This window comes from Nicotiana attenuata, chromosome 11, assembly GCF_001879085.1.
Source record: "Nicotiana attenuata strain UT chromosome 11, NIATTr2, whole genome shotgun sequence".
Taxonomy (NCBI): Eukaryota; Viridiplantae; Streptophyta; class Magnoliopsida; order Solanales; family Solanaceae; genus Nicotiana; species Nicotiana attenuata.
The window spans coordinates 38,651,417-38,659,884 of NC_031999.1; positions in this window are offsets into that span (position 1 = coordinate 38,651,417).

Genomic DNA, 8,468 nt, shown 5'->3' on the forward strand with positions numbered 1-8,468 from the left:
GTGCCTCAGGCAAAGCTTCATTTGGGCCTAACACATTTGCCTTTAACCTTATGGTTAGAACAAATTGGTGTGTATAGGATGGTGATAGTTGTGACCTTGAGACTCTTGTGTTGACTAAACAATCATCAAGTGGTTTTTCGGAACCATTTGCGTTGCTCAAATGTTAGCTAAGGTTGTTGTAGGTCCCCGACTCTGTCTCTTTAGCAATCTTATAGCTTGTGTGGTGAGGTATTGATTTGCAAGTCCAAGTCCCATGCCAATGAGTCTATAACTTACCTTGAATGTTTGTTGAGGCGAAATCCAAAGTGTAGCTCGACTTGAGAAGTGATTATAGACTCTACTTGATCCTAATTGAGACTTGAAATCATCCATAGCTCACCAATGATGATATCCCTAGTAAACCCCATTGAGCCATAGCCCTTATTCTTTCAAAAACCATGATACAAGCCTTTATCCGTTCTAAAATGATCCTCTCTTGGCACCCGATCTTTCCTTAGCATAAGACAAAAGCATAAGTTTGGGGGGAGAGACGAGGAATGCAAAAGTGAAAAAAGGTACAAAATGAAGAAAAGGAAAGGCAAAAAGAAAAAGAAAGAAAAGCCAAAAAGTCAAAAAGAAAGTGAACAATGAAGAAAAAAATGAAGGGAGTCAATAAAAGCAAAAATGAAAGGCTTGGAAAGACTGAAAGGAGAAAAGGATTGAAATGAACAAGAAAGAGTGATAGAGTGTCTCTCTAGCCCCTAAGGAAGTAGTAAATGACTCAAAGAGTCAAGAAAATATGTGCTAAAATGAAGCAAATGAAGTGCTTAAATGAAGATGAAACCTTCTTAGACCAATATATCCCACTCTGAACCAAAAGACTTCATTACATTCCCACCAAAGTCCTACATGATCTTGAGTTGAGTGAGCTTATATTAGTGGTGACTCACATGAGGGGCAAGCTTATGGTACTTAGAGCCGGACTTGTGACCTTCCTTTGAGAGAGGTGAGTGTGTTTCCCAAAATTCTCGTTCTGAGTGCTACAATCTAAAAGTGAGGTTTGCTTATGGAGAGTTGAGGAGTATGAGTTTGGGTTCCACAATAACCAAAGTAGTAGAAAGAGTTTCCTTGATGAGTTGAGTCAACTCTTGATGCTTTTGTGTCGCACTAAATCCATGGTGCTTAAAAAAGGTAGAGTGTTTAAGTTGAGGGCAATTGTTTGTCCCAATTGATGCTAGATGAGGTCACTTTAGGACAACTGAATTTTCTTTTCTTTTATCTTAAGGAAGTGGGAAATACTTTGTTTGCTTGAGGACAAGCAAAAGCTTAAGTTTGGGGGAGTTGATAACTAGGGATTCTAGTCTATTTTACACTCCTCTTTGCTTATGTTTTGGATTAAAAGTGTATACAAGTAATCCCGAAAGATAACGTGTTATGCTTGTTTACAATGTTTTGTCAAAAAGAGACAAGGAAGTCAAAACCAGCTAAAAAGGAGTGAAACCTGCACAAGTGTAAAGCTGAGTCAAAAGGAGCGCTACAGCGGAAAACCGGGCGCGGTCGCGGAGGATCCACTGCTGAGGCAGTCTTGTTTCCGCGTTCAGCTGTGGCAAAGTTCAGAGTGTATGTTTTTGAGTCCTGCAAGTCACTGGTGACCGCGATGCTTTTGTGCGGCAGCGGTGCCTGTACCGCGGCCGCGGTGCTTTTATCGCGGTCCGTAGTAACACGATTTAGAGAGCTACAATTTGGGGCTTTACAAGTCACCGCTGACTGTGGTGATTTTTCGCGGCAGCGGTGGATTCAGTGCGGCGGCGGTGCATTTACCGCCCTCAGCGATAGCCAGATTCAGAGGACCAAGAATGAAGCTAAAGGTTGAAGACCGCGGTCTGTGCTTGATTTTATGCGGCCGCGATTGTCTCAGCACTGCAGCGGTCCATTTTCCGCTGTCAGCGGTATCTCCGTAGGGGCATTTTTGTCCGGAAAATTTAGATGTGTATAAATACTTCTTTTTCAGATTTTTAGGTCATCTATTGTTTAGCTGAGCATGTGAACCGCCTAATTTTGCCTTTTTAAGTAATTTTATAGCTAGTTTAGCAATTAATCTTAGATCTTTATCTTGTAATTACTTTTTATGGGTGATTATATCATCTAAATCTTTGATTTCTTCAGTTATTATGAGTAGCTAGACCCATTAGCTAGGGTTGTGGCTCAACCCTAGTGTGGGTATATAATGGGTCTCCTATTTTTGGTCTTCGATGTTTATGGGTGAATGATATTTGGTCTGATTTGTGCTTTTAATGTTGAATTGGTGGTTGCAAACACTAGTTTGTGCCTTTTGACTTAGGCTCTTCTTGAGAAAGAGAGCCCAAGTTTAGGAAATTCAGGCCAACAAGGAATTGGGGTGCATTCTATCTCATTCAAGAGATTGATAGCCCCAATTAAAGGGTTAAACCTAGAGATAGTAATACCCGACTTGAGCCAACTTTGCTTGCACAATGTGAACATCCAATTGGACTTGAGAAAGCCAATTAGGGCAAAGTCACTCAAACTACCGAGAGGTGTAGAGTGAGTAGTTTCGTGCATTGTCTATATCGCGATCCCAACTATCATAATTTTCCCTAAGGTTTATATCCCGTTTACTCACCTAGGAGTAAGTCACTTCCCTAGTTCCTTTCTATCAATTAAGAAAACCTTACAAAAATATCATACTTAGTCTAATTTCTTGCATCATTAGTATTAAATTAGAATAGTGAACAAACAAAGATTGATTGGAAGTGCAATTAAGAACATCGCACATTGCTAGATTAGATAGGAACCCAATTCCAAACCTTTCTTAGCTCTCTGTGGATTCGATCCCGACTTATCGGGTAAAAGCTACATCGACCGCTCTTGCCACTCTATAATGGTGTAGGGTTCACTCCGATTAGCCATCTCTCCACTGTTTAATGTTGTTAGGAACATATGCTTCATTCAACACCTTCATCAGAGTATTCCTATGCGCCTCAGTATTTAGTAGCAGCGACAGGATAGATATTTGGGCCAGAGTCTTGTTCAGATGATCAACGACAGAGTATTCTCTTTCCCTTTCATGTCGGAATGGTATGCACATGTTTTGTTTGGGTTGACCCACTGGGAGGGGTTTTCCATGGCTACAGCAGGAATAGGGGTAACATATTCGGCAACCATCAATCTTTCATATAGTTGGTCAATGGGTTCAGCGATAGGGGTGTATTGTCTGAGCAGCCTGCGATCAAAATTGGGCCTGGGTTTTTTATAGTTTTGATGGGTTGGAGGTGAATGGTAATAGGCCGGATTGGTGTTATAAGTGTGATAGGTGGTAGTGGGTTGAGAATATACCTGGGAGGTGAAGGCTGGTATGCGGGTAGAGGTGTTTGGTATGTGAGTGGAGATTTTGGACCTTGGTCCACTATCACTGCCCCTACTTCCTTTTTCTTTGATATACCCCCTGACTATAATGCTTTGTTCGTAGCCTGCAATGCCTCAAAATTGGTTACCATCCCACTCTTGATCCCTTCTTCAATCCTTTCCCTGAGTTTGATGATGTCGGAGAACTTGTGATTTTCGATTACCATTAACCTTTCGTAGTATTGTGGATCCTAGGCCTTGACGAAGAATTTGTTAATCTGCTCTTCCTCTAGTGCCGGCCTAACCTTTGCAGCTTCTGACCTCCATCAAGTAGCATACTCACGAAAAGTCTCTGTTGGTTTCTTCTTGAGATTCTGTATGTAGAAGATATCCGGTGCATTCTCTGTGTTAAACCTGAATCGGTCCATCAAGTCCGACACCATGCTTACCCAATTGACCCATTTCTTGGGATTTTGACTTATGTACCAAGATATGGCGTCTCCAGTGAGACTCCTTATGAACAGCTTCATGCAAATCCTTTCATCTTTCCCAACTCCCATGAGCTTATCACAGTATGTTCTCAAATGTACCTTAGGGTCACCCGTTCCGTCAAACATCTCAAACTTAGGAGGTTTGTGACCCTTCGGCAGTTCCACGTATGGCTGAATGCATAGATCCTCATAATTCAGACCTTCAATTCCTTTGCCTCCTTCAACACCCTGGACTCGGCGTGTGAGCTTTTTGAGTTCCTCTGCCATATTCTTAATGAGCAGGTCCTTCTCAGCGGGTTCTGGAGTGTATGAGATTGGCTGAGTAGAGTGGGGTAAGGTTTCCACGTATATGGGATTGTTTTGGTGGGTGCCGGGGATTGGAGTGTAGTGGTGATCATTAGTTGAATTTTGTGGATCAGGGATAGGTTGTGGGGTATTCTGTGGAGTATGGTAAGTGATTTGTGGGTATTAAGTAGGAAAATGTTGATGCTGAGGAGGAATGGGTATTGGTGGAGGATTTTGGGGAGGTGTTGCCTATTGATGGGGTGCGGGAGGATTTTGTGGACATTGGTTTGGTGTGTTTTGAGGAGGTGCTGGGTTTTGAGCATTTTGTTGGTTAAAGTTTGGGACATTTAGGGTGAGGGAGAGGTTTTCTAAGTTGCGGACCCGCTCAAGTTCCCCTTGCAATTCTAGTATTTTTTGTTCCAACCGTAGGACCAAATCATTCTGGGCCGGAGTACTTTGACCGTATGAAGTTTCAATATTCTCAGCATTTTCCTTCCAGATACCACTCATATCATCCTTCTTAGCTTTTTCCTTGCCTTTTGGATTACTTGGAGAAGGAGGAGGTGGAGGGCCTCTAGATCTGGTGTGATATGCTGACGATGCCAGTATGTGCGAACCAACCTTGGGGAATGGGAATAATCAAAATAAAGAAAAAATGCAAAAGGTAAACAAGTCAGTAAGGATTATGAAAAGCATTTGCAGTATTTAAACATGTATTGTAGGAATGTAAATTCGCGTCCTAACTTAGGGAACCTCGTTGTGCCCGAGGTAGGCCTGGCGACAAATAGATTTGGAGAGATTTAATCCCGATAAATGCCTCATTTCATTAATGTAATAAAAAAGACGAACCTAAAAATGACAAATAAATAAATGAGTTACTAATGGCATTTACCTTATTACATTCCAAAAACGTTTCAGCAAAAATAGCTAAATCTAATCTACTTGGTCCCGGAGGGACCTTCCCCATATTTGACTTTCTTGGCTCCATCAATCAAATTCCCCAGGTCATGCATGTCCAGCAGCAGCTATGCCCTTGCTAAGTGTCCTCCCTCGTTGCCTTCTGCATTCTGACAGTCTGCGACCCTTTTCCTCATCTTCCGTTCTTGTTCCATTAGACCCTGCTCCAAATACTCCGGCCTTTCTGTCGATCTTGTAGCTATTTCCTTCCACTCGTTAATTGACTTCATGTCGAACTTGTGTTGCTCCAAGTGCCTGGCTGCTGATTCAAGGACTCTCTTGCGTAGCCTCTCATACTTCACTTGTGCTTCAGCGACTACATCTGTGACCCTGTTTCCTTGACCAACCCCTGGCTTGACTATTCCTGCTACGTTATCTTCCAACCATGATGGGTAGAAATGCACATCACCTGCGTGATATCGATCTGGCTCGATGGTATCCTTTTCCACGATAATCTTCAAGTGCCACATGTGTTAGGCCTCACATTTGTATGGAATGGCGTCACCCTAAAAATTGGCTCTGTAAGGACTTATTTTGGAGACTCGTAGTATGACTTGTTTTCTTCCAGCTTGTCTCATGACCCTGATAGGAATGTCACACCTCCTTTTTCGATACTTACTACACCCCGTGAAGGGTATAATACAAGGAGTTTTTCCAGTTAAAGGACAATCGAAACAGGATTCATTTATTAAGAAGTTCAGAGTCGCCACTTGGGAGATTTATGGTGTCTTAAGTCACCGGTTTGAATCCCGAATCGAGGAAAGGGTTGACTCTGTATTACAGTCGCGAACCAGAAATTCGGGTAAGGAATTCTGTTAACTCGGGAGAAGGTGTTAGGCACTCCCGAATTTCGTGGTTCTAGCATGGTCGCTCAACTGCTATATTTGGCTAAAGTCTGATTTAAAGCATTTTAGACCTATTGCAATTTTAGAATTGTTTAACCGCTTTTAATTAGTTTTTTTTATGAAAGTGAACGCCGTTAAAGAGCGTGTTTTTGGATCACGTCACATGAAATGCACCCGGATCCTCGAAACGTCTTATTCAACGTTTTGGGATTTGGATTTGGGTCGCATGAAATGCACACCCGTATTTAAGAAGGTAAATTATTAAAAGCGCGCCTAAAGTGGCTAGCGTCTTATTAACTTTGCGGGAAGCCATGAAAATTCCTAAATGGCATGTCTCGAATTTCTAAAATATTTTTGATAAAGCATTTAGCGAGAGCCCCGCAATTTATGGGTTTTATTCGGCGTGGCGTGCCCCGTTTTATTGTGTAAAGGCCAACCTAAAAGCAATCTATCATTTTTCTATTGAATTTTTGTCTCTAAAGAGCCCTAGTTAATTAATGTTATATAATCTGGGCCTCAAGTTCGAGTACGGATTCAAACAAAAGGGGAAACCTCTTAATTTGAACCCGCTACCTAGCTCGAAAGGCCAAATTTATGTTCTACTAAAATTAATCCTAATGCCATCCGCCTGGGCCAATTGACCCTAGCCCAGTTGGAACGCAAAGTTATGCAGGCCCAGAGACAGGGTTTTAATCCAATTTAGTGTTGATCAGGGTCCATGGCTTAGACTTAACACTGATAATGCTACGATCATTTCTAATAGTTTATTAAACCTTCAGTTTGTTTGTCTAACAGTCAAAATTCATCCTAGAGTGAACATGTGAACAATATACTGCGATCATAAGCATTTGCACCTACATTCACGCCTACAGATGAACAATGATTTTACTGGGATAAACGTGCCTTTCTAATTTTATGAATCGATATACTGGACATGCGGGTGTGAATCTGATACTAATTAACAGGCTTGTCTTATATGAGGTAGATTATATGCACATATTCGTTCTGTTCCCTGATTACATATATGAACTTAAGCTATTAATTTGTAAATAATAAGAATCCAACAGCCTGACAATAACGACAACTATTTCGTTTACATGTAATTTACTGAACTACAACATGCTTGTTCAAATTAACCTACTGTTGTTCCATGCTCTCAATCGATTATGAAAATTAAACATAGCATAATATCCACTAACATCAACTAATATCTAACAAAAAACTGACACCATTAATGACTGGAGCTTGATGAACTATAGATTCATCGTTTGAATCTTAGTCCTAGAACAGGCTCCTATGTTTGGGATACTGTTAATAAAATCTAAAATGGATCAATCCTAAGTCTACAATCCTACAGCAATCTATATCTAAGTATCCAGAGGTCTCAAAATAGTCCAGTTAGTCCAGTTTATACAATCCCGGGATTATGAAATACAAATCGAAATGAGACTTAATCAAATACATATCTATCTATCCAGCTAATGCTATATAGCAGCCCAAACAAGCACACTTCAGGAAGCAAATGAAAGAGCATTTTATTTCATCTTTCACTTCAAAGCTACAGCAAGTCGTACTCGAATATGTACCTGGATTATAGTGAAATAAAGGAGAAGAGGAAGGTCAGCGGTGGTGTGAGCTAATCAGGAGTTTCAGACAGCAAAGGACAGCAACAGCAATGAAAATCAGCCAAACAGATCTATAAATGGATTGAACAGACCAATCTAGCTTGAAATCAACCCATGAAATGTTTCAAACCCAAATCAATCAATAAACCAACTAGAAACACCTTGAATAGACCCAAATGAGCTGGAAACTGGATCCAGGAACACTCAACAACTTCAGCACTTTGATGCCAAGCTAAAGGATGAGAATTAATGCCTAGAACTCGAAATTACCCTAGAAAATGCAATGTAACAGGTTTTTTTCTTTTTTCTTTTTGGATTTTCTACTGTGTTTTTTTTTTTTTTGGATTTTTGGCAGAAATTAAGATCTAAAAGAAGGTTTGAACTATAGGAGTTCAGAGTCTGAGCTTCTATGGATTTGAAATTCAAATTTTGAGGCTCAGATTTGCAGGGGTGGTGTTTTGGGGGGGGGGGAAATTAAAGCTGGAAATTTTTGGGGATTTTCAGAGATTGAAAAAAACTGTTAATCAAGGCACTAGGGCTGCCTTTTATAGGCAAAGAAAGGGGGCAGAATGTTCTGGAAGAGTTTACTCATTTTTCCCCCCTTTTTATTTTCAAAAATTGCATATTAATCCTAAAGCTTTTACTTGTTTCTCAAGTTACTGCTTTTAGAATGCTAAAACTTACACCTAGACCCCTTCTAGAAGGATCTAGGGTGTTCTAGCTTGGTTTTCCTACCTATGAAATATCTATACTGCCCTTATTTGAATTCTGGAAATACTAACTTTAGCAAACTCGGCCATTTTCAATACCCAAAATACCCCTGACCACCTCCTAGAATTACTATCCTAGCTGAAATCTACCAGCTATAACCAATCAACAAAACTAAAACTTAACTCTAATTACTACTAACTAACCTAAATGTT